The sequence below is a fragment of the Triturus cristatus genome, chromosome 2_2, assembly GCF_964204655.1.
Source record: "Triturus cristatus chromosome 2_2, aTriCri1.1, whole genome shotgun sequence".
NCBI lineage: Eukaryota > Metazoa > Chordata > Amphibia > Caudata > Salamandridae > Triturus > Triturus cristatus.
In genome coordinates, this window is record NC_140582.1 from 1,196,883,349 (window position 1) to 1,196,905,581 (window position 22,233).

At 43.6% G+C, this 22,233-nt stretch overlaps 1 pseudogene across 1 annotated transcript in view; it reads right to left on the reverse strand.

Annotated features, from left to right (window-relative positions):
- Nucleotides 1–959: 959 nt before the first annotated feature.
- LOC146863378 (uncharacterized) overlaps nt 960–22,233 on the reverse strand; it is a 40,970-nt pseudogene continuing 19,696 nt past the window's right edge. Inside the window, exons 2-3 of the transcript XR_014978603.1 lie at nt 20,133–20,313; nt 960–2,896 (exon numbers count right to left, since the gene is read on the reverse strand). The product of XR_014978603.1 is annotated as an uncharacterized LOC146863378 (transcript). The remainder of the gene's footprint in view (nt 2,897–20,132; nt 20,314–22,233) is intronic.

The following is a 22,233-nucleotide window of genomic DNA, read 5'->3' on the forward strand; positions in this document are numbered from 1 at the left end:
AGGGGTCAAGACTTATAGTATGCAAGCTCACTTGCTGATTTCTCATGCCATTTCCTTCCATTGTCGGTGCCATTGCCTGTGACCTCAATTTTCCATCATCTGCGGAGATGTGGTACACAGGTGAAGGTTAAGAGAAAACTGCACCAGAGTGGAAAGCACATTTGCTGCTGTACCAAGGTTTGCATTTGCCATCTAACATCTTAATAACAACATTCATGTACTAATTATCCTCTTAATCCCATAAGTGCTCGGGCTTATTCCCATTGTGAGGAATTTTAAAAATATTTTGTGAAGGTCTGCTTTAAAGGTTTACAACTAAGGTTTCAAGGCTAATATGGTGTCTTTTTCACACATGAAAAAGTTTGTGGATTCTCATGGAATGAACCGAGAAACTAGCTAAGATTTAGTAAGGACAAATGTTGTTTTTCTTTTTTAAAAAGTTGGAAAAGTGCTGTGCACAAAGGTGTATGGGTTTTTTGCCCCTCTGTAGTGGTAAGACAAATCACCACAGAAAAGAAATGTTTTGTACCCCAGTGGGTGTGGGGGGCAGCCCAATGTCCAACAGGTCAGCCTCAATCCCATTCCAATATTTTGCCTAAATGCTCTGGTTCTAGTTGCTTTTCTGCCCTCCTCATCCCTGGAAGATTGGTTCTTTGTAAGAATAAGGCACTTACACATTATCTGCTCATGCAGAATCTGACATTCAGGAGTACCTCCAGCTCCTCGAACCCATGGATTGTATGGATACATGAATGCAATTCAAATAAAACTGAACTGAACATCGTGGATGAATGGTATGGTGTTATGAAATACTAAACATGGACTTTCAAATTATTACAGCATCGTCATAGGGACATTTTACATTGGCATGACCTTAATTGTTAAAGGACATTGAAGGTATGAGTGAATGAAATGGGCAACTGTAAGAGTCTAGACAAGCTCTTTCTGTCCAAACGTAATTTGTAACACTCTTTATTTGAAGTGCTTGGACGAGGCAAAAATGACAAATGCAAAAGTCAGCCTAGTGCAGGACAACACATAAGAAAGATAACGTCAACACGTGATTGGAGGAGCAAGGTTTTAAGAGCAAAAGTGGAATGTTAGTGTGTCATACTGTAAAGAGGTGCGTCTTCAGCTCTTCCCCAAAAAATGAGTGGGGTTGTGTCTCTTCTGATGTAGGGTTGTTGTTCCAGATCTTGGATGTATAGATGGGAATGTGTTTTGACATGTGTTTTCCTTTTTTGCTCTTCTTCATTTTCAGCCATATAGTATCATAGGCTCGAATCCGAAGAGAGCCACCCAAAAAGATGAGCTTGTTTGCATGACATGTAGTGGTGCCAGACCTTTGCAGATGATGCAGCTGGTTTTGTAGATGGTGTGGCCAGCAAGGGGATGATGTGGAATTCCATCAAGATAAGAATAATGAGGTCATATTTCCTATGGCCTTTAATGAGTTGTGCAATGGCGTTTAGGATGGCCTCAGAGGGGCCAGGGATGAATTTGAAGGCTGAGGATGTGATGCAACATAACTGCTTTCTGGGGGGAATGTTCTACTTTCTTTACTACAGACAGAGGTCTTCTTATATTGCAATTTATTTCTTGAGGCGTAAGCTGGTGTTCAGGCTGGCTGAGTGATTTGGTGCTGTGTATCGGTTTGAGTATGAATTAGTCTAGGTTTATGCCATTTATTTGGAGAGGTTGAATTTCAAGTAGGTGCTGGACATCCAGGTCTGAAGGGGATGCAGGCAGTGTTTAAGGTGACGTATGTTTACAGCAGAGGAGATTTTTCAAGTAGAGGTGTATCATCAGTGTATTGGTAAATTTGGAATCTGCTATCAGTGAATAAAGGCCACGATTTCTCCAGAGAGAAGTTGAAGATAACAAGGGATATGACAAAGCCTTGGGTACTCCATAGGCAATTGGTATTGCACAACTAGTGTGGTGGGATAGGTAGGGAAGGGTGTTGTTAGTAAATCAAATTTGAGACTTCAAGATGTGGATGATAGGCAATGGTTGACCGTGTTCAAGGAGCTAAGAGGACCAGCAGTATCAAGATGTAAGGGAGATCTTTATCCGTGGCCAGGAGGGCATCATCTATGATTCGTATGTGTATGGATGCTCTCACACTTGGATTAAAAAATAATCTGATCTGTCTTTTGTATATGGTACAAATATTTCCCTTCATCAAGACAATTTTCGTATAAAGGCTGCCCAGCTGTACTGCATCCCTTATCATTGTTCATGAATCCGTGTCTCTCACAGAGAGGTTCTTCATGCTCTAATTAGTCTCCTGCTGGTATCTTACAAGAGTTTTTTATGCAACCTACTCGCTCGCCTTAAAAGAAAAAAATATTGATATTCCATGATCATGCATTACTAACCAATCTTTTTAAATATGTTGCTAAACATTGCATTTTAGTCCTTTCAAGTCAGAAGAAGCCACGCCTCAGAGCAGAAGAGAAGAGAATAATCCTGGTTTTTACCTCACCGCCACCATATAGAAACCATAGAACCACATTGAGAAATACACCCCTAAATGTACTAACCACGTCTCATACAGCTTAATCTCGGTAAGGAGCACCCGTTTTTTTGAACATTTGTCCAAATGCATTCTGGTACCCGTAGTCCTGCTAAATGCACTGGTTCACTTAACTCTGAATTTGGCCCCAAACCTTTTCAAGAAAATAAGTGCTGTTATTTATACATCCTCCTGCACAATGCTCAAATTAAAGTAAGTGGCACCTTCCCATGTACCCCGCATGGTGACCTCATAATCGAAGAGGGTGCAAACTCTGGCAATATAAGGCACATTTAATTTGGCTTTCTGGACTACGGCCTTTTGACGCACAGCTTTTCCTGGATCCACCTGGAAAGTTTGCGACATGCTTAACTGCATCTGAGGAGACAGAAACAATAAAAAAAAGTGTTTGAACGTAGAAACTAGTGGTTCCTAGTTTCAACTCAGAGCCGATCAGGATCTACAAATCACAGAGTACTTCCTGCAAGTTTTGCCGAATATATTGGCTCATGCATAGTTTAAGGAATTGGGTTCCGTGGTTGAGAAGGGTAGAAGCCCCGCTGAGGCAACAACCACAATTCTTATAAGGGTGTACCACAGACATCACTAAATTAACCTGTGCTTAAACATTTGGTAGCTTGCCACAAAACAGTCAGGCTTAACTTGGGTATGTATAAAATATTTATGCAGCACACAAACAGTAATAAAGTGAAAACACAACATAAGACAAATCTCAAACCAATTTAGAGAAATAGAGAACATTTTATGAAATACAATGACACCCGAATGACAAAAATCCAATCAGTAGAATTAGAGATATAAGATTTTAAAGTTTTTAGTGAAAATAGTACCTAAAAGCACACAGAGGCACTTGTGGGCATCTAGTCATGATGGACAAGTCACAAGTTCAGGCCAACCGCAATAGAGCACAGGTCGGATACAGGGACCTGGTTAGTTCTGCTAAAAAGGTAACCTTCTCAAGAGTGACATGGAGAGTCTTGTTTGTGTTAGACTGGCAGGGCTCAGGTATGCTATCAAAACAGTCTTCACATAATGGCAGTTGCAGCTTATGCTGGAAGTGGGCGAGTTGCTTGAGAACCAAAGGTAAGTCCATCTGTGCCCTTATGGACTTCGCAGATACCCAGGCCAGGACTCTGTTCCCTCCTCCCACCCACATAGACCTCCCTCGAACCTCTGAGCGCAGAACCCTGCTACATCTACCAGTGCTGCTGTGGTGCCCCCCAAAACTGAATGTGTATTCTTCTGGGCCACCTGCCATTTGTACCCTCCCACACCCCTCTCTCACACCCATCCACATACACCTGCAGTAGTGGCTGCCATTAACAAAGGGTGGTCGGGTGGGTGGGGGTAAGGGCACGTTTGAAGAGCGCACAGAGGCATGAAGGGGGCGGTAGGGCATGTTAATAATAATAAATGAAAAAATGTACCTGGTGCCTCCGGGGATCCGTCTGGGTGGGCAGGAACAACGCCCTGTTCAGGTCATGGAGAATGTGGGGTATCTCCAGCCCAGCTGCATAGGCATGTGCCAAACACTCATGAGCACTTAGGGAGTGCACAAAAACTCCTCCTCCACCCTTCCTTTCCCCACCCCTCCCTGAACAACCTGGCTCAGTGCTGGAAAACAAGAAATAAAATGCTAGAACATAGGTTTTTTTCTGTTTGCTGGCTCTGCGCCAGGCAGTGGGGCAACGCTCCTCTGCCATTGTGGAGGAGCCGCCACTGCACACTTGACACCCACTACACGGCAAACTCCTCAAAACTCGCTCCCTCACTAAAGACAGCACCGACATTTTAGATCTGCACATGACTGTTCACCAAACCTGCTCTTCCTGACCAATTGCAAGGCAATACATGACATACAGAACAAGAGGTGAAATTCCAGTCATCTTCAGTGAGTACATCCAATGCTTTACCACCTTGGGAAGCACCACTGGCAACATGGAGTACTTGAACTACAAACTCCTCATCAACACCAAACTTCAAACTGAACAACAACCTATCCTACTGGCTCTAGAAACTTGCCATCTTCAGCAGCACCACTGCTGAATTTGTCGCCCCTGATCCTAGACACCAGTACCTTGATTCATCATCTACCACATACAGAACGCCACTGATCGCAATGAGACCAACCGCACTGAGGACCACTTCTATCTCTGAATCACCAAGTGAGCGGAAGGCCCCACACACACTACTAGACACCTTGTGGGCTGACCCCATCTTCACCAGCATAAGACATCACAGTACACCAGCGTACAACTATCCCTTGGTCCGACCAGGTCATTGTCAACGTTAGCATTTCCATCCTACATCACAGCAGAAACACTATTGCAAAATCTTCATACCAGGAATGGAAAAAGGTCTCAGAAGGACACTTGTCTTCCAAACTCCTACACTACAGACCTCGACACAACCACAACCTCCTTCAGTGCCTCTCCAACTTTTACAGCGGGATCACCACATGCACAGACACCCGGGCTCCTCTCAAAGCCAACAAGAGCTCAGGCTCAACAGACGCCACTTCAAACAATTTGAACGAAGATAGAGAGAAAATAAGAACAACACATGGAAGAGGAGAAAGGTCAAGGCGCTAAAAAACCTGCATCAGTCAGTCTAGTATTTGGCAATTAAAACAAGGGCATGGTGCAGTAAGCAAGGAAAGTGACCTTCCTGCGTCCCCACTAATTGGGAAAACCCAAAGGACAAAGAACAAGATTGGCCCTGCACTCAAATATTATCATATGTTATTATTCATCAGTATTTTGTATCCAAAAATCATGATAGTACATAGTGGTCAACAGTCGAATATAAAAACATTCATATACGGCCTCCCAAATAAATCAAATTAGTCGTCAAATTGCTGGAAACATATTCTCCCTTTATTCTTTAGTTCATTATTCTTTTTTTTTTTAAACCACAGCACCAAATTGATAGCCGATGCGGCGCGTTTCATCCCCACGGGACTTTTTCAAGGCCTTTATATATCTAGGTATCTCACACAGATGCTTCACGTCAAGTTTACTGTGGCAAAAGAAGTACTGATGCAAGAAGCAAAAATATTGTGTGTCCGAAGTAGTGTGAGACAGGAATAATTATGAATAGTAAATGGGAAAAGTGTGTCCCAATATCACATCCTGAAGTCCGGTTCAGAGATGTTTTCTGAACCGGACTTCAGCGTGTGATAACTTTAAAAAAGCCTTGAAAAAGTCCCGTGGGGACGAAACATGTCGCATCGGCTATCAATTTGGTACTGTGGTTTAATAAAAAAAGAATCATGAACAAAAGAATAAAGAATAAAGGAAGAATATGTTTCCAGCAATTTGATGACTAATTTGATTTATTTGGGAGGCAGTATATGAATGTTATTTATATTCAACTGTTGACTACTATGTGCTATCATAATTTTTGGATACAAAATTCAGATGAATAATAACGTATGATAATATTTGAGTGCAGGGCAAATCTTTTTCTTAGAAAATGAGAACAACAATGACAAAAGCACCTACAAATCCACCCTCAGACACTACCATCAGCACCACCAAATGCTTCACGCTCACCAACCACATCAAAAGCAGCACCAACAGTGCCAATGAAATCTTCGCCATAGCCAAGACTTCACCTCTGCAGAAGAAAGATCTATCAGCATAATTCCCTCTTAAGACCTCTGCACCCAACTGTTTATAATTTTGAGCAACACGATCACCAGCACCTATGACAACTTAGAACTACAAATGGACTCTTCCACTATCACAGCCCTCCTGCCCATTTCAATCAACAACCAGATGACCATCCTGACCATCAGGTCCACCACGTCTTCACCAAAGGACTGGACCCCATCAGTGCAAACCTCACCCAAACACAGAATGTCATCACAGCCACCTTTCCAGATGCCTAGAAACAAGGCAGGGTGTGTCTCTCCTCAAGAAACCCTCAGCAGATCAAAATACACTAGCCTACTACTGGCCTATCTCCCTGCTATACTAAGTTACAAAAGTCAAAGAAAAGATGATAAACAAATACAGAGTCACCAACCACAACCACCTCTTCATTACTACTCGATCTGGATTCACGCCCAACCACATGACAGAGACGGGGGTCATTGCTGCTCTGGACAACGTTAGATGATCATGGAAAGAGGTGACAGTGCTGCCTTCACACTACTGGACGTTCCACAGCCTTCAATAATGCCTCCAATCCCATCCTGTTAGATTTGGGGGTCTCTAGTTGGCAGAGGTAGGTAGTAGGTACCTTTGTCCAAATAGGGACCCTTGCGTCTAGTCAGGGTAAGGGGCTACATTCCTAAAATAACCCCTGCTCACCCCCTAGGTAGCTTGGCACGAGCAGGCAGGCTTATCTCAGAGGCAGTGTGTAAAGCATTTGTGAACACATACAGTAATACAGTGACAACACTACAGATGGACAACACACAGGTTGAGTATTTTATATAGACTTAACACAAGACCCAAACGACAAAAATCCACAATACAGTACTCAAGATATGCTTAAAAGTAGGTTATTCACTTAAATGGAGTCTCTAGCAACAAATAACTCCACCAGTTATCGCAACATCGTGACAGAAGAAATCCCAAAGTACGGCGCAGACCGCGAGGTGTGCGGCGTAGGGCCTTGAGTCAAACAGACCCCCAAAGAACAGTACCTTGGAAAAGCGATGAAAAACAAAGACAGCTCACGGCGTCAGGGAGGTGTGGCTTTATTGGTGCTGCGCGGCGTCGGTTCCTTACGACCCCAGGGGAGGTGTAGACCAAGTTTCTTACTGCAGCACAGGGGAGGTGAGATGACGGTTCCTTACTGTGTCGGGGAGGTGATGTCACAATGGCGCCGAAACCACGGTTCCTTACGATGTTGCGTCATCGATGGATTCTTGGTCACCCACGTCGAGGATCGGCTCCACAATGACTATGTCAGCTTCGGAGTCGATGCGGCATAGCAGCAGGCGTCGGGCCCACGGCAGAAGTCGGAGCAGCACTCACGGCATCTGGAAGGTTACAGCGTGGCTCGCAGGCGTCGATGTGGAACGTCAGGCAGCGTCGGGTCTACTTTGCTAGTCAGAGCAGCGCTCACGGCTTCGGTGCAGATGACGGCATCGCTCGCCGGCTTCGGTGTTGCAATTTCCTTCTGTAGCAGCTAAAACCGCAGTTCTAGATGCAGGCAAACAGAAGCTGTGAAGTCTTGTATCCCTGAGACTTCAGGCAGGATGCAAGCTTAACTTCAAGCCGTTGGAGATCTTCTTCAAGATGATGAAAGCACACTCAGTCCTTTTCTCCTTTCTTTGGCAATAAAGTAACTACTGCAGGCCAACCTCAACAACACGCAGCATAGGGGTAGTCTCTTCCTTCAGTTTCTTGGTTCTTCTCTTCAGCAAAGGTTCGTCTTTGATTCCCAGAAGTGATCTAAAGTTCTGGGGTCTGGGTCCCCGTTTTTATATTCACAAATCCTTTGTCTCTGAAGGCAGAGAGTGTCTGTGCCTTATCCAAACCAGTTCTAGGTGCATTCTGCCAGTGCACAACTTCTTCCTTTGTCAGTGTGGGCCAGGGTCATCAAACGCACCACAGGAGGTGGAAGCAGCATTGTGGAAGGCAGGCACAGTCCGATTCAGGCCCAGGTGCTACTCCTCCCACCACTCCAAATGCAGATAGGTCTATTCAGCCCTGTGCTGACTCACCCAGTCTCCTGGAGCCACCCCAGCCCCTGTCACTCACAAAACAGACACTGGATACACAACCTAGCAGAGGCAGGCTTGGATGGTTAGGCAAGAAAATACCTACTTTCTAAAAGTGGTATTTTCAAACACAGAATGTTAAAACCAACTTCACTAAAAGATGTATTTTATCATTCTGATTTCAGGCATACTAAACTTGAATTTCTACCTTGTTCCCTGGGTCAGTTATGATTATAAGGTGTTATAATCAAACTGCCCATTATGGTCTATGGGGACAGGTAGCCTTGAAATAGTGAAACACGAAAATGGCTGTAATTCACTCTCAGGACATGCCACACACATCAGGGCATGTCCTACCTTTCACATACAAGGCACCCTGCCCTTGGGCCTACCTTAGGGGTGGCTAACATGCAGAAAAGGGAAGGTTTGGGGACTGGCAAGTGGGTGCACTTACCAAGTCAACATGGCAGCACTAGGCTACACACAGGCTCTGCAATGGCAGGCCTGAGCCATAGGTTACAAGCTGCTCTGGTGGGTGGCACAATCAGTGCTGTAGGCCCACCAGCAGCATTTGATCTACAAGCCCTGGGCACACATGGTGCACTGTATTAGGGTCTGACAAGTAAACCAAATAAGCCAATCATGGAGTCACTAATCCATTACAACAATTTAACATAGGGAGCACTTGCACTGCGGCACTGAATAGCAGTGGCACAGTACCCAAAGCATCTAGACTAGAAAAACATATAAAAAAACCACAGGAGGCAACAGCAACAAATGGAAGGGAGACCCACGCCAATGGTGCCAGGTCTAACACATCCTTATGCACAAAGCCTGCATCCAAAGACCTGCACTTTGTTGTATTTGCTCCTTCCTAAAAGGTCGCACACAGTCGATAACCCTGGCCCCCTTCACCTCAGACGCTGTTAACCTAATCTACTGATTTCCACAAGGATCCTCAATCAGCCTCATCCTGTTAAGTGGCCACATCCTCACTCGCCAATGAAATAAATTGAGGAGGAGGTATTCATTGGTCTGTTTGGCACTTTGTGACATTAAAATGCGCACATGTGCACAGCCGATGATGCTCACAAAATAATTGTAGAGCACAGATAAGCCTGCAGGGTTGCACTTACCATAGATGACAGTGGAGAAAAGAAAACAACAAATACTGACTATCCAGAGGGAAAAGTGATACCACAACTTCCACCTGGAGAACAACAGCGACAACAACACCACCACCCTGCTGGACAACCTCGCCAACCTCGGACTCAAGCAACTGGTGAACACCCCCACCCACTACGCCGGACACACGCTTGACCCAGTCTTCTCCTCCAGCGAGTACATATCCTTCAGCCACTCCACCGGACTCCACTGGACAGACCACAGCTGCGTCCACTTCAGCTTCAGAAGAACCACGACTCACCACCACCAGCAACAGGTTCCCCGCAGGAGCTGGAACAAGATCACCACCGACCAGCTCTCCACAACACTGAGCCAGAACCCTCCCGCCAGCCAAACGGACCCCAACCAAGCAGCCAACAACCTCACACAGTGGATCACCAACTGCGCTAACGACCTCGCACCTCTGAAAAACCATCCCAACAGACCCACCAGCAAGACAGCCCCCTGGTTCAACAACCACCTCATGAACTCCAAGAAGAACTGCCGCACCCTCGAGAAAGCCTGGCGAAAAAACCCGACTACAGACAACATGAACGCCCTCAAGCACGCCTCCCGCAAACACCACCAGCTAATCCACACCACCAAGAGGACAGCATTCAAGGAACGACTAGACAACAACGCACACAACAGCAAGGAACTCTTCAGCATCGTCAAAGAGCTCTCCAACCCCAGCGCCGGAAACAACGACATCACTCCCTCACAAGACCTCTGCGACTCACTCGCCTCGTTCTTTCACCGCAAGATCGCCGACATACACAACAGCTTCGGTGCACGGACCACGCACCCAACCACCGAACCGACGCCCCCCACCACCACCCTCCGCACCTGGACCCCGGTCAGCACCGAAGACACCATCCACACGATGAACACCATCCACTCCGGATCACCAACTGACCCATGCCCCCACCACGTCTTCAACAAGGCCGACACCGTCATCGCACCCCAACTCCGGGACATCATCAACTGCTCCTTCAACACCGCCACCTTCCCGGAGAGCTGGAAGCATGCCGAACTCAGCGCCCTCCTGAAGAAACCATCAGCAGACCCCACCAACCTCAAGAACTACCGCCCCATCTCGCTCCTCCCGTTTCCTGCCAAAGTCATCGAGAAGACCGTCAACAGACAGCTTGCCGCCTTCCTCGAGACAAACGAATCCCTCAACCACTCGCAGTCCGGCTTCCGAGCCAGCCACAGCACCGAGACCGCCCTCATCGCAGCCACTGACGACATCCGTGCCCTGCTCGACAACGGGGAAACAGCAGCCCTCATCCTCCTAGACCTCTCCGCAGCGTTCGATACTGTCTGCCACCGCACCCTAGTGCATCGCCTCGGCAACATCGGAATCCAAGAGAAGGCTCTAGAGTGGATCATCTCGTTCCTCGCCGGAAGAACCCAGAGAGTCCACCTCCCCCCGTTCAGATCCGAGGCCACTGAAGTCATCTGCGGCGTACCACAAGGATCATCACTCAGCCCCACCCTCTTCAATGTCTACATGAGCCCCCTCGCAGCCATCGCACGCCAACACAACCTCAACATCATCTCCTACGCCGATGACACCCAGCTGATCCTCTCCCTCACCAACGACCCAGCCACCGCCAGAACCAACCTACACGAAGGGATGAAAGACGTAGCCGAGTGGATGATGAACAGCCGCCTGAAACTGAACTCAGACAAGACGAAAGTCCTCATCCTTGGACCATCACCCTCCGCCTGGGACGACTCCTGGTGGCCCCCTGCCCTGGGCAGCGCACCCAAACCAACGGACCACGCACGCAACCTGGGCTTCATCCTGGACTCCTCCCTCTCGATGACCAGACAAGTCAACGCCGTCTCATCATCATGTTTCAACATCCTACGCATGCTCCGAAAGATCTTCCGATGGATCCCCACCGAAACCAGGAAGACGGTCACCCAGGCACTCGTCACCAGCCGTCTGGACTACGGAAACACCCTCTACACCGGAACCACAGCCAAACTACAGAAAAGACTCCAACGCATCCAGAACGCCTCCGCACGACTCATCCTGGACATCCCCCGACACAGCCACATCTTCGGACACCTGAAAGACCTGCACTGGCTCCCCGTCAGCAAGAGAATCACGTTCCGACTCCTCACCCACGCACACAAAGCCCTCCACAACCTGGGCCCCAGGTACCTCAACAACCGCCTGACCTTCTACACTCCCACCCGCCAGCTACGATCGTCCAGCCACGCCCTCGCCGCCGTTCCACGCATTCGAAGAGCCAACATGGGAGGAAGATCCTTCTCCTACCTGGCAGCGAAGACATGGAACTCCCTCCCCATCCACCTCCGTCTGACCCAAGACCACCTCTCCTTCAGGAAGCAGCTCAAGACCTGGCTGTTCGAGCAGTAGCGGTCCCCCCTTCCCCTAGCGCCTTGAGACCCTCTGGGTGAGTAGCGTGCTTTACAAATCTGATTGATTGATACCATTGTGCACCCTCATCTTGTCAAAAAGGAGAAGTGCAGTTTAAACCAGCAGTGAATGTGGCTCTTAGAGCTCTGCAGAATGTAGATCAGCATTTGGAAGCTTTGGCAGCTTATAGAAGTCATTCCACCACAGTGGCAGGTCTACAAGAGAACCTTTCTGTTGATAAGAGGAGCCACATTAAATTAGGTAGCTGTCCACTTATTTTGTAAGCCATGAGGATATGTTAGTGAGGTGCATAAAATGTCTTCTAATTCATCATTTCAGTTACTTAATTTCTTATGTTTCTATTAAGGTAAATTGTCATCTGACATCACTTCCTGCAATGTCACTTAAAATGCTAATTTGTTCTCTCTATTGAGAAGTTTTTTATCTTGAGAGTTAGGCTCTTTATCCAAAGGCACTCTTCTAATTGCTCTCAAAGAGCACCTTCTCAAAGTGTGACTTGAGACCACAGCAATGTTTTATTTAAATAAAAATAAAGGTTAATCAACCACTATTATCCATGGAAAAGATTCATAAATGTCACTTTTACAGCTAGAGAATCAATGAGTATAGTTACGGGTGGGAAAAATAAACACTTATCATTGCTCTATTAATTTTTGATAGGACTCAAAACCATTATGAGGTTACATTTGTGGCGCAAAGTAAAATAACGTTGAAGTTACCTCATGAGTATTAAGAGAGGTGTGTCCTGTGCACAGCAATCTGTGAGGCAGTAAAAAGTGTTTCCTCCTGTACAGTGGTTATAAACTCAAATCTGACTATTGCACGGTAGTAATAAATGAGTGAATGTGCATTTATTAGTACAGTTGCTCTTAGATACATGTTCTTGGACCACATGTATTTTCACTGCCATTGTAGAGGTATGTACTTTTATTGTGATGGTCAAGCTTGACCTAGAAATCACAGCGAGCCTCAATGATTAGTAACATTTTTGATCAAATGGCTGCACCTATGGAAAACAAAATATTTTGAAAATACATGCTGAACTAACGCAAACATGACAGCTTTTGATACCAGAGACTATGGTGAATATATATATATTTTTTTAAAGGAACAAGTGATTTCTAATGTGTTATTGCACAGTGGAATAATACTTAATTATAAGACTCCCAAATTCAGCAGAGACGAGCTCATTATTACTAATAGAAGGGCAGAGTTACAAACTATGCAATCCCCTTGTCCAATTGTAAACCCAAGAACAGAAGTGGGTTTCAAGCTTAATAATGTGGCAGCGGATACTGTGAAATTTGGCTGAGGTTGGATAACAATTTGGCCCCTCCTTCCAATGCCCACGCTCCTCCTCGACACGCATAGAGCCAGGGAAATATTTGATAAGTATAGTTTGGCCGTGTAATCCAACGTTTGACACCCAGCCAACAAAAATCTTCTCAATATCATTACAGCAGTCAAGACCAGTGCTTAAATGCACTAAGAGAAAGGAAGGAAAAGATGAAAAAAACATTTCAATAGAAGAAATCAGGAACCCGCAAGAGTGAGATAAAGGGCAAGGGAGTGCCTGGAAGTGGATTTGAGAGGCATTGATGGATTGAAGACAGGCCAGCCTTGGTGATGGGCGCGTTGACATTTAATTGCACCAACCACGGCTTCTGAGAAGAGTTTTGGGCACCGGCACTCATTCTTTTACAAATTAAGCACTGGCATGCATTCCACTATTTTGAAAGAGGACAGTGGGAGATTTAAAGAACAAAAAAAATGTTAAATAAAAATTGGGAGAATGTATTTTCCATAATAACTTCTATTGAAGCGGAGGCAATTTCAGACAGAAGACAGCCAAAATAAAGCAATTTTTGGCTTACCAAATTAGGAGTCGCCCTCCTGAATCAGGTCTATTGGCATGCATGCACTGGTCGAGACTATACATAGACACTAAGGGGGATATTTACAAGAGGCCTGCGCTGCCGCAGCATCACTTTTTTTGATGCTCCGGTGGCGCAGGCCTCACAAACATATCTATGAGACGACACAAAGCCACCCTGCATTGCTTTGCATGGACTCATAGATATGGAGTTGCATTACTCTGCGTCAAGGAGGCGTCCCATGGGTGGATTTCCCATGCAACACCCATGGATTTTGACACTGCCACAGATTTACAAAATCAAGTACCTGGGTAATAACAAAAGCTTACGCCTTCCCAGAGCAGGCATAATGAGGAGAAATGTTTTCATTTCTCCTCACATTTTCCTCTTCCCATGTGTGCTGCACACATAGAGCAAGGACTAAGCCTCCATGGATTGTTTTTGTGCAGGAAGGTATCCCTTCCTGCACTAAAATAATCATGTCAACAATGCAGTCACCCTTACATCAAGGTGTACGGGTGCCTGCATTAGCGCTAGCCTGCAAATTATGAACCTGCGCTGGCAGAAAGGACAGGAATACAATGTGCCCTATAAATACAGTGTATTCCTTCCCTTTCAAATTGGCTTGGTAGCAGCACAGTGAAGAAACCTGTGGCACTACCCTACACCAAATAATTATAAATAGGGCCCTTGAAATGCATCCCTGACACCGTGTAAAGTAATGCATCGACTTGCGCTGTGTTGCCTTACACCATATTACTCTGCGCCGCCAGAGCATCAAATAAAGTGATGCATCAGTGGCGCAGGGTGCTTGTAAATAATCCCCTTAATTTCATGAACAACTTAAAAAAAGCAGAAGAAATGGTAAATACATCAATTGCTTTGAAGCCACGTCAGAAGAGGAGTCACAGCAACGAAAATGGTATGTGTTTACAGCACAAATATATTGAAAGAAAAAAAAGATTGAGGGTACATAAAACATAAGAACGTCTGTGGTGATGCCAGTCCATAAGTAGATTATTGAATGTGCTCAGTGCCTTGGGTTGCTGCATCTAGTCAAGCGGGTGCTCAGAGATAACTATGAATTTAGGAAGGGGGCGACAACCCTAGTTTAGGCCCCCAAAAATATTTTCAAAGATCAGGATGGCGTAGTATCATTGACCCAACATTTAAAATCAATTAAATAAATTTTAAAAGGTACAATAAACTATGTAACAGGTACATTATTGAGCATCATAAAACACAGGAAATATAATTTAAGCCTAAAGATGGCACACTTCACTGATGAACTACCTAGTCTATAAATGACGTAAAAACTATACCTACTAAGCAGGAGACTACATAGATTTTGTGCAAATCGAATATTGCCCTTTGGAATAATCAAAGATCTGACTTTCTATTGCCAAAAAAGGCCAGACCAATTGGCTTTTCCAATGCTTGTATAAGATCTGGAGTTAGTCAAAACATGTATTTGCCCAAAATACTTTAAAAATAATGACATAAATAATAAATTTTGGAATATACAACTGCACTGGCATGCATTCCACTATTTTGAAAGAGGACAGTGGGAGATTTAAAGAACAAAAAAAATGTTAAATAAAAATTGGGAGAATGTATTTTCCATAATAACTTCTATTGAAGCGGAGGCAATTTCAGACAGAAGACAGCCAAAATAAAGCAATTTTTGGCTTACCAAATTAGGAGTCGCCCTCCTGAATCAGGTCTATTGGCATGCATGCACTGGTCGAGACTATACATAGACACTAAGGGGGATATTTACAAGAGGCCTGCGCTGCCGCAGCATCACTTTTTTTGATGCTCCGGTGGCGCAGGCCTCACAAACATATCTATGAGACGACACAAAGCCACCCTGCATTGCTTTGCATGGACTCATAGATATGGAGTTGCATTACTCTGCGTCAAGGAGGCGTCCCATGGGTGGAGTTCCCATGCAACACCCATGGATTTTGACACTGCCACAGATTTACAAAATCAAGTACCTGGGCAATAACAAAAGCTTACGCCTTCCCAGAGCAGGCATAATGAGGAGAAATGTTTTCATTTCTCCTCACATTTTCCTCTTCCCATGTGTGCTGCACACATAGAGCAAAGACTAAGCCTCCATGGATTGTTTTTGTGCAGGAAGGTATCCCTTCCTGCACTAAAATAATCATGTCAACAATGCAGTCACCCTTACATCAAGGTGTACGGGTGCCTGCATTAGCGCTAGCCTGCAAATTATGAACCTGCGCTGGCAGAAAGGACAGGAATACAATGTGCCCTATAAATACAGTGTATTCCTTCCCTTTCAAATTGGCTTGGAAGCAGCACAGTGAAGAAACCTGTGGCACTACCCTACACCAAATAATTATAAATAGGGCCCTTGAAATGCATCCCTGACACCGTGTAAAGTAATGCATCGACTTGCGCTGTGTTGCCTTACACCATATCACTCTGCGCCGCCAGAGCATCAAATAAAGTGATGCATCAGTGGCGCAGGGTGCTTGTAAATAATCCCCTTAATTTCATGAACAACTTAAAAAAAGCAGAAGAAATGGTAAATACATCAATTGCTTTGAAGCCTCGTCACAAGAGGAGTCACAGCAACGAAAATGGTGTGTGCTTACAGCACAAATATATTGAAAGAAAAAAAAGATTGAGGGTACATAAAACATAAGAACGTCTGTGGTGATGCCAGTCCATAAGTAGATTATTGAATGTGCTCAGTGCCTTGGGTTGCTCCATCTAGTCAAGCGGGTGCTCAGAGATAACTATGAATTTAGGAAGGGGGCGACAACCCTAGTTTAGGCCCCCAAAAATATTTTCAAAGATCAGGATGGCGTAGTATCATTGACCCAACATTTAAAATCAATTAAATAAATTTTAAAAGGTACAATAAACCTATGTAACAGGTACATTATTGAGCATCATAAAACACAGGAAATATAATTTAAGCCTAAAGATGGCACACTTCACTGATGAACTACCTAGTCTATAAATGACGTAAAAACTATACCTACTAAGCAGGAGACTACATAGATTTTGTGCAAATCGAATATTGCCCTTTGGAATAATCAAAGATCTGTCTTTCTATTGCCAAAAAAGGCCAGACCAATTGGCTTTTCCAATGCTTGTATAAGATCTGGAGTTAGTCAAAACATGTATTTGCCCAAAATACTTTAAAAATAATGACATAAATAATGAATTTTGGAATATACAACTATCCAACTTTCTATGCCACTAAGCAGCTCTTAGGCAGATGTAATAAAAGGACAGTATGCAAACATAATTCTTAAATATATATAAGGCGAGTCACTATTAGGAAACAGCAAACAGCTATGTACAACAGTGTGTTTTACACAGTTTGCGATTCCCAGTGGGTCGCACCTGACCTACCTCATTAATATTCATGCGCTAGATCGCAGTTTGCAACCCATTGGAAATCACTAAAAACCCAGGGATGTAGTTTGCTGCGGCCAGCAGACCACCATATCCGTGACTACTTTTAAACAAAGCAATTTTTGTTTTATTTTGTTTAAACACAGCCTGTTTTCCTTAAAGGTATAAAAAACAAAAATGAAAAGTTTTCTTTTAATTTTTTATTTAGAGTAGGCAGTGATCTTAAAAAAACATTTCTGCAGCCATTCACAAAGGAGGACCCATTCCCGTTTGCGAATGGGTTACCATCTACTTGAAGTAAGTTGTAAAATGCAAATGTTTTGCAACTGCATTTCAGTTGCAAAACATGCACACATATCATTGCGAGTGGCGAAAGAGATGCACTCAACACGCCCCTTCTTAATACCGAATTGCAAACTCATTTTTCTGTGTACCAAATAGGTTTAATACATAGAAATGGCAATTTGTCTGGTCACAATCGAGCCGTTTGCGACCTGCCGTTTATGACCTTCAAATAATCTATGTACGTCTGGCCGCATAACTCCTACTGCGAAGTAAAGCGACAGAACACTTTTTGTAGATCAAATATGCCACTAAATGGCACCGCAAACCCACAGTGACCCTATGTCACAGCAATGTCTGAAAACCCAGAAAATAAGACTGAATTGAATTATGTGAGAATGCTGACAATATTTCAACATAATGTATGTGATTTTAACCAAAGAGAAGCATATTCATGGCATGTTTAAGAGGTATAATGTATCAGTGTAACAATGTTTAGAATGATGCTAGAACATTCACTGACACTTCTGTGTAAAAGCAAGGGTGTGATGAATGAAGATGAAAACAATTAAATAGTTAGAAAGAGAAAAATCAAAGTATAATAAGTCCCTGGCACTGAAGGGAATTTAATGTTGCCCCATTATTGATTGCAAACGCACAATGTCTTCTATACAACACTGCCAAACAAAAAATGCTTCTACACACAATAATGTTCTAGTAGTGTTAGCAATAGTGATGTTAGCTGTGATAGTAGCCGTAGGGATAATGTAAGTAGCAGTGGTGAAATTGACAGTAATGGTGTTGGTGTAGATAGTGCTGTGTCAGCAGCGATCAGGGTATTGGCTGTGGTAGTTTTGAAGTTGGTGATAAATTTGGTGATAGTTCTATTTATATGTTGGTAATAGTGGTAGAGTTGTCTTAGTAACATTGATGGTGATGTTGGTAAAGTTGATATTGGTGGTAGTGGTGATAGTGCTGGAGGTGGTGATAAAAGTGATGGTAGTGACAGTGGTGATGGTGGTAATTAGCTTGTGGTCATCATGGTGGTGTAATTGTTAATGATGGGAATGATAAAGATGGTGATAGTGGTTCTGGTAATGGTTGTAATGAAGGTGATAATAGCAGTGGTGGTAATGGTAATGCTACCATGAGTACTATTGAGTTGCGTTATAATTATCTGCAACAAGATGTCCTAAGAGGACAACATGTGCTTTACAAGTAGGTCAGGTTATGTCACTTAATGTCATTTCATGGGTGGAGGTGATGGTATTGGTGGGATTGTTGTTATGGTGGAGGTGGCAATGGTGGAAATGATTGTGGTAATTGAGGCAGTAATTTAGTGGTGATAATCGTGGTGGTAAGGTAACACACACAGACACGCACACACTCACCCACACAAGCACACACTCCCACACACACTCTTCATGATTGCCCTTTCGCTGTGGACCATTTTGCACCCTCCTGCCCCCGTAAAATAGTTTCCAAAGATTTCACTGGTATGATTATTTCTGTCATCTCTAAACACATCCATAATATACCTGCTCATATATCTTTTGCAACTCCAAAATATTAAAGATTGCAGGGATCTGTTAGCATGAGCTGAAAGCCATTTTGTACTTGGCAGCCATTTTAGTTAGCTATGTGCTAGCCATTTGCTTTCTCCCTCTTCCAGAACCTCGCACATGCTCAGAAGGGCCTAGCTAGTAGAATGCACCTGCTCCTAGTATAGAACTGTCAGGCTGTTCTAACTGATGTCAGCAACTCATTATTCCTCCTACTTGTTGACTGTGCATTTTCTGTATGACCATCTATGTGTGTAACTCTTCTCATGTGTACTTGTACCGCCTTCTTTTGAGCCCCTGTGTGGGTATATAAGACCCCTGTTCTCTGTACTCCTTAGAATGCCTCCCACAGTGACTTGAGGGTACTGTGTGACGCAATCTCCCTCATGTGAGGTTTAAATAAATGCATTATTTTTTTATTACAGCTTCTGTGCCAATCTCTTCTTTGTTGGTTTAAAAGGACCAGGTGTATCAGTGAAACCCCTGAGAAGGTTTTGATTTCTTCACCAATAAAGGAAAACAACTCTCCGCTCAGGCTCTGAACGAGCAAGTCACTAAGCCAACAGCACATTTCCATGGTTTAAGTGAGATTCAAGATCAGTTTGAAGTGCCTTGAGTGTCTCACCTGTGAGAGTAACTGCATTGATATAGTATCATCTTTTGTTATAACAGGTTCTAACCAAGCCGTGAGACAGGTTTGTGAACATGTTTCATGCCTATGAAATAAGATATATCAACAACAATTGGTTCTGTCGGGTTGTACAATTCCTTTGTAATTATAGATAATTTGGTTCTCAAAAGGAATCTTTTCAGTTCTTGTTTGCCTCGAACTATATTTGGCACTTTGTAAAGAGAATTTACTTAAGATTACAAAGTAATTGTACAACCCGACAGAACCAATTGTTGCTGATATAACTTAGGCCCAGGTTTTGAGGGATACTGGGTTACCCCTTTGTCTTTTACTTTATGAAATAAAATAGATCCATTTATGTTGGGCTGAAATGTTAAAATAGGTGGTAAGAGAACGAAGGAGGACAAAATGTTAGTTTTCCTTATGGAGCATTAAAGCGGCAAAGATGGCATCATGAAAGTACGTTTCACATTCTCTGTCCCACGTCACAACAGAAATCCTCAAATTTCCCAAAATAAAGAAAAAATACTATATAAAAGGTGTTGATGGAACTGTGAAAGCAAAAAAGTAGGTCCAGTAACACAGTACCTCGGTCCTGTTGATTTCAGAGAAGCTGCAGCTGTGGGTGGGGACTGTACTGATGTCAATCTTGACTCCCCCTTTGGCAATGGATGGGATGCCAACCTTAAAAGACACTTTGGCCTCCGCATCCAGAGTGAATCCATGCTCATGGGTGAACGAACTCTCCATCACATACGTTTTACTAAACCTAGAGAATACAAGGCAACATTACCACTGGGTTAACTACAACTCACTAAACAAAAATCGATGAGCTCAAGAATTTTTTTTTATTTTATTGAGTGAAAATATATTCTGTAATTCCCTTGAATATACTATATAGTAAAATGTCCATACATAGAACACATTTTGTATTGCATACATTTCATAAACTGTAGTGTTGTGTTTTAAATAAAACACTCATTTGATGGTGTCTACAATGGTTCTATTGAGAACTGAATTCATGACAGATTAACAAGATAACCACTGGCTTTGTAAATGATTCCAAACAGGATTTGATTGAAAGTAAAACTATTCCTTATGGATACCCTGGGCACTTGGTATGGAAGTAATGGCTGAAATCTAAGTGAAAATGGCAGTGGTGGTAAAGGTAATGCTACTTCACAAATAGGTCATGTTATGGGTGGTGGTTTTGGTATTGGTGGGGATAGTGGAATTATGATGCTGGTTGTGGTGACGGCAACGGTGGTGGTAATGATTACAGTGGAGGTGGTAAGGGCAACGGTGGGAAGAGTTGTGGTAATTGTGGCAGAAATGCTTTTTTCATATCTTCTTGACTTTTCTTTATCTTATTAGTTGAGGTTTCAGGGGACTATTTCGTTGAAATTAATGAAGCCTTCCACCTTCTCACCCAACCCACACACCAATTGTCTGTACCAATAAAAGTTTTGAGTAATGCTAATATTAGGGTTCTAACAGGTTTTTCAAAAGAGAAGTTGGTAACAGGACCTCCAGGGGGGGTTTTAGACATTGCCACTATGGAGCAGAAGTGAGCGGGAAGGTCAGACGGAGATATTACAGGTGTTGGGAGGCTGGGGCTAGGAGCATGGTAGAAGGCTCCACAGCAACTTCAAAAGTGTCAACAAATAGCAGTTACACAGATCCTTAACTAATGCTTTTGAAATGGATTAATGAACATCACTGCAATACTTGAAATATTAAATACGATGACAGGAAAAGACAAATGTCAAAAAGAAAATACCTTTTTAAAAAAAAAAAAAACTCCTAGGATGATATATTCCCTAGCCTCTTCTTCCCAAAGTACATTAAAAGTTTGGAGCAGACTGCTTGTTGGGCAAATCAAAGAATGTAAGTGTAAGGTCTGCTAAAGAACTACTTAATGGAGCGATCATGGTTGTGTCTGTGAAGGGCAATCCACCAACAAGGTAGGGATGGGGAGGGGAGGGGACACATTTTGGAGACTGCACTGGGATAGCTACTGATCTTTGTGATAGACACTGAATTAAACCTCTCAAACTTGGGGATGTACTGTCACTCTCACCGGCTGTTCCAATAAACTATTTGTATCAGTCCGACCCCTAACAATAAGATTAGGGATGTAGATGAGGTTTCGACTAGTCCTACTTGTTGGGTACCTCCTTCCATCAAGTAAACCTCTAGCTCCTATAGTCTTATAGGAAAGATAGGAAAGGTTAAAAACCCCAGAGGGAACAACAAGATTTTTGATCCTTTATCCCTTAATGTGCATGTCTATATCATTAACCAGGTTGCATTGGCAACCTTTTCAATTGTTATAATCACACAACCCCCTTCAATGCTTTGAGGTACTCCCACAGGGTTCTCTTTGAGACTTTTGTAAATCCTAATGACACTGGCATTAGGGTGAACACTCATTTAACCAACAGAAGTCTTTTAGGCTGAAGGAAAAGAAAGTTTTGAAGTCACCCTTCCTTATAGGGATTACATTTGTTAACAAAACACTGTAGATTGCCCAATGCCTGGGTTTCAATTCCAATTCAGGCTGGTCTTACAAGGGGGTAGTTGCAAAAATATAATTCTTGCTTAACCCAAAACAGTGAAAAACAGGATGCAGAGGTGTTTCAAACACATTTTGTATTGCATACATTTCATAAACTGTAGTGTTGTGTTT